The 5,035-nt window shown below is 41.0% G+C and overlaps 1 protein-coding gene across 1 annotated transcript in view; it reads left to right on the plus strand.

Moving 5' to 3' along the window:
* Window positions 1–5,035, plus strand: part of CLYBL (citramalyl-CoA lyase) — a 315,713-nt gene that overhangs the window by 141,859 nt on the left and 168,819 nt on the right. The gene's annotated exons all lie outside the window — the stretch shown is intronic.

Raw genomic sequence — 5,035 nt, forward strand, 5'->3', positions numbered from 1 at the left:
GAATCGACTCGACTGAAACAGGTTTGGTTTTGGTTTTGGGTAGGTTCGTTATGATATATTTAAATTTTAATTTGTGTTTACCCTCCTCTCGACAGTGGTTCTTCAGTCTGAGAACTTGAATATACTTGTTTTAGTTCTGAAAAAGTCTCAGTCATTAATCCTTTTCTTTATATTCTCTCTTAGACATTTATTCTAACTTCTCATTCTGCCCTTCTTGTTTCTTAACTTCCTTTTTCCATCTCTTAGCCCTCTATGCTATGTTCTGTATGATTTCCTTTGATACATCCTATAGTTCACTAATTCTTTTTACAGCCATGTCTAATCTACCATTTTACTCATTAATTTAAGTGACTATATTTTTTCCTTCTAAGAAAGGTATTTGGTGTTCTTTCAAATTAAATTTTATTTTCAGTAATGCCATATTCTTTCAGTGGTTGCGATTTCTTCTTCTGTCTCCTCAATAACTTTAAACATACTTGTATTTCAAGTTCTTTCTTAGGCTTTCACTTATTTCTAGTTTCCAGGTACCAGTTTGCCCTTATGTTGTAGTTCTTGACTTTCCCTCATGGTGGTTCATTTCCTCAGATGGTTGGACTTCATTATTGTGAGCTCATCTTCAGCAGGGGCGGTTTTTTCTTTTATTGAATCCACGTGCCCTGGATTGCGGATGCATTCTTATAGCACTGCTTTGCATTTTTCTTCTGCAAACTAAGCCTCAGGTGTCTTAAGGTCTTTAACCAGTTTTAATTTGAATTTCTCTATTTGTGAATCCAAACCATGTAGGTGTTACATACTTAATCCCTGTACTTAGCAAAAGCTCATGGTTTTGATCACTCACATGAGAGGTTTTATTTTTCAGAGTCCAAGCCAGACCTCAAACTGTTGTGCTGGTGTTTGTTGGTTTTTTTTTTTTTTTCTTTTCCTCCTTTTTTATAATGGCCATAGTTCTTCTAGTTCACTTTTCATGGACTGGGCAGCTTGTCATCTTATCCAGTTCCCTCACCTTGTACAGTCCTAAATTCATGACTTCTGTCCCAAGTGGGCATTGACACTCCAGCACCTAATGCTTGTTTTGGGAGCTGTTATGGATTAGATTGTGTCCCCTAAAAAGATATGTGGAAGCCTTAGCTCCTATACCTGTGAACGTGACCTTGTTTGAAACGTTATCAGTTAACAGGAAGTCATACCAGAGTAGGGTGGGTCTTAATCCAGTCTGAATGAGGTCCTTTGTAAAAGAGAAGAGAGACAGACAGAGGGCTCACAGGCAGCCATCAAAAGCTGGGAGAAACAAGAAAGAACTTTCCCCTAGAGCCTTCAGAGAGAACATGGTCCTGCCAACATCCTGAATTTGGACCGCTAGCCTTTAGAACCGTGAGACAATAAATTTGTGTTGTTCAAAGCCACCACTTTGTTTCGGGAAACTAAGACACAGGCTGATACACCCCTGAGTGGCCACAGCATCACATCGAGCTTTAAGCTTTCTTCCTAACCCTGAAGTTCCTGCTTTGTTTCTGGCACTTGAGGACTTCCCTTTCCTTTTTTTCAAGCCCAAATAGGCAATAACCCTTTTTTTCCCCCAAACTTTATATTATCCACTATTTCTGGGCATTTTAAGCAGGAGTAGTGTTCGCATCAACTCAGCTTGTTTTATACCATGTTATTAGCACCACGCTCTAACCAACTCAGCTAACCGGCCAGCCAAAACCATGTTATTGTTGTTAAATACCCTTGAGTCAGCCCCCAACTCATGGCGACCCCATGCACAACAGAACACAATGCTGCCCAGTCCTGTGCCGTCCCCATCCGTTGTGATCCATAGGGTTTTCGTTGGCTGATTTTGGGAAGTAGCTTGCCAGATCTTTCTTCCTAGTCCAGCTCAATCTGGAAGTTCCATTGAAATCTGTTCAGCATTTATCATAGCAACATGCAAGCTTCCACTGACAGATGAGTGGTGGCTGCACAGGAGGTGCATTGGCCAAGAATCAAACCCAGATCTCCCACATGGAAAGCAAGAATTCTACCACAAAACCACCAATGCCTCCATGCCATAAGCCATAAACCTACCTTATTCATCTTTGTACTCCTCAACCCAGAACAGAAACTGGCCCACACCAGATGCTGGATGAGTGACTGACTGACTGACTTTTTCCTCTCCAGCAGCAGATGGAAGAAATGATCCAGTGAGAGATACCGCCTACCTCTTAAGGAGCACTGTGGAAAGCAGAACTTACTTTCCTGTGAGAACATGAGTGAAGAGAGTTCCTAGTGAAAGAAAAATGAAGAGAAAATGGGACTTCTTACTTCATTTTTCTTTAAGTAATGGAGCAATAAAGAGCCCTTTTGGCCCAATGGTTAAGCGCTCAACTGTTAATTGAAAGGATGGCTGTTCGAACCCACCCAGCGGCTTCGCAGGAGAAAGACCTGGTGGCTATCTGTTCCCGTAAAGATTACAGCCTAGAAAACCCTATGGGGCAGTCCTTCTCTGTCATATAGAGTCGCTATGAGTCAGAAACGACTTGAGGGCATGTAACAACAACAACGGAAACGATGGAAACATTTAACTGCCTCACACTGCTTGATATATGAAGGTGGACTGAGGGGTGAGTTCCCTTACCGTTTGCTGGTGGTTTAACACAGCATCATTACCAAGAGGAAAGATTAAAGAAACGCAGAGAAGGGGACACTGGCCTGTTTGTTTCTCCTTTTCTCCCGTTTTAAAAAAAAGCGTGCTTTGATGAGATATAGCCACAGGCTGTTTTACATTTTACGTCAGCTACCTTTGTCAGAGGCTGGTTATTGATGCCTTGCCCTGTTTTAATTCACACTTCTCTGCTAATCAATTACAGCGTTTATCCATTAATCAGGCTTTCTGACAGGGTCAGTCAGACGGCTTTTTGGGTTTTGTGAGGGGCTGTATGTTATCAGGCAAGGAATAACTCTCAGGAGCTAACTTTCAAATGGTCTGACTTTCCCAGGCTGGTGGACTTCTGTAGCAATAAACATCAAGTGGGGATTTCATATGGTGGGCTTTTAATATGTTTGGCTGATGGGATTTTCTCACTGAACACTTCATTAGCAGGGCTCAGCGTTAGTGAAGTGTGCACAGGTATGCCTCTGTTTAAGAAACATCAAAGGGAAATTGTTCCCATCACATAAAAATTACTGGATTTACCTAAAAGAAGCATCAAATCATGAGCTTCCCTTATTCATCTTAAGTGCTTACAAACAGTATCTCCTTGGGTTTGACAGCAAAGAAACTTCAAGTCAAAATGTTTGGGGCTGCTACCAGATGAAGATCAATCAGAAATTTAGATCCGATATCTCTATAATTATAATGTGAGTCACGAGGAGAATATTTTATAAACAAAAACCCATCTTTTACATAGTTTGAAATCATTGTATCCATGTTCCCATATAGGTGTACACACGCAGTTTCAGTACTCCTTAGCCTTTATAATTTGTTCCAACATATTCAAATGTTGTAAATTGGCCTAGAAATGAAAGCTCTTCATCTTAGCGAGGCTAAGAAACAGAGGTGGCAACATCTAATTGGACAGTTACCCTTTCGGTAGTGAAGTTACCATCTATACGGGTTTCAGTTATCTTTTTTTATGACAGATGTACCAACATTTAATTGTTTTTCATCAAGTGTGGAGAGAAAAGACACTTGTGTAGATTTTTCAATTCTCCTACGTGTCCCTTAGCTGTCCTCACCATTGTCTGTGCTCCTTTCTCTCATTCTTTTGGCTGCAATGAGCTGTGTCATTCCCTCACGATCAGCACTTTTGTTGTCTTTGTTTTTTGCTGTACCTCAGAAGTCCATCTTTGCTTTCATCTCCTTCCAGTCATGCATGAGGGAACAGTTGTGCCCTGTTGTGGGGATGTTCCACTGGGTTTCAAACAGTAGGGTTTCTTTTTATTCTCTTCTAAGTAGTACAATAGAGCTGAATGTCTGTTGCAGAATGCACACAATAATATGCCAGGTTATTTGGTTTCTAAGAAGTCAATAAAAATCCTACATTTAGGCTCAGTACTTGGCTTGCTTTTTCCGTTTGCCTTTCGAGGCTTCGGTGATAAATCTGTTTGTTTCTGGTCGTAAAATATAATCTTCCATATTAAATCTAAGCGTGGAATCAACAAAACACTTAGAGGAAAATGTTACTGGCTGTGGAGTATCTTCACACTAACGGATTTGGCAGCCTGCACCTTCCCTTGATAACAACCTGGAAACAGCCTCCAGAGCTAATTAATGGCAGCTACAACTCAGAGAGGATGGAAGAAAGAATGGATCCCAAGTTGGTCTTGGCAGAAGTTTTGTGTGTAAGAGCTTGCCCATCTCTGCATTGAGAAGCGGGCAGCTCTGACTGTTTTCCTGTGCATCGTCTTGCCTGCTTCTTGTTTTGAGGGAGAGGCGAGCGTGAGCATTAGTGCACCTAGTTATAAACACCAATTCAAAAGCCATCACAGCAGTAAAAGGCTAAAGACAAAAAAAGCTAGAGATGTCTTAAGACACTTTGTTCTCATATTCAGGAACAATCTTCAAAATCCTCCTTAATGAGGTCATAAAAGAAAAAAATCGAACAACTGTTCCTTGTGTGCCTCACTAGGGCGTGTCGCCAGGGTCACTTGCCACCAGGTTATCCTATTTAAAAAGGGATTGGGGTAGTTCAATCAAGCATTGCATTAAGAGAGAGACTTTGATTAATTCCTTCTCTTTCCTATTGTGCCACAGATAATTTCAGTAAATTTGTGATACTTTCTTCTTAGCCATTGCTGAGGCTTAAAGTTCTTGATGCGTCATGCTGAGTATTAGCATTTATCGGGCCTACTTGCTATGGGGAAGAGAAGCGGATGCTGCAGACAGCTCTCTAATCTTTGACAAGCAAGGCCGTCCTTTAAACATGACCATTATCCGAGGTCTTGGTTTAGGAAAGAGCCTGCTTTCAGGTTTGTGGCAGAAACAAATCTTGATGTAAAAGAAGGGAAGACCCAACAGTAAGTAAGATGGTGATTTACCGTGGTTGACTTTTTTAAA

Source organism: Trichechus manatus, unplaced genomic scaffold (assembly GCF_000243295.1).
Source record: "Trichechus manatus latirostris isolate Lorelei unplaced genomic scaffold, TriManLat1.0 scaffold00118, whole genome shotgun sequence".
NCBI lineage: Eukaryota > Metazoa > Chordata > Mammalia > Sirenia > Trichechidae > Trichechus > Trichechus manatus.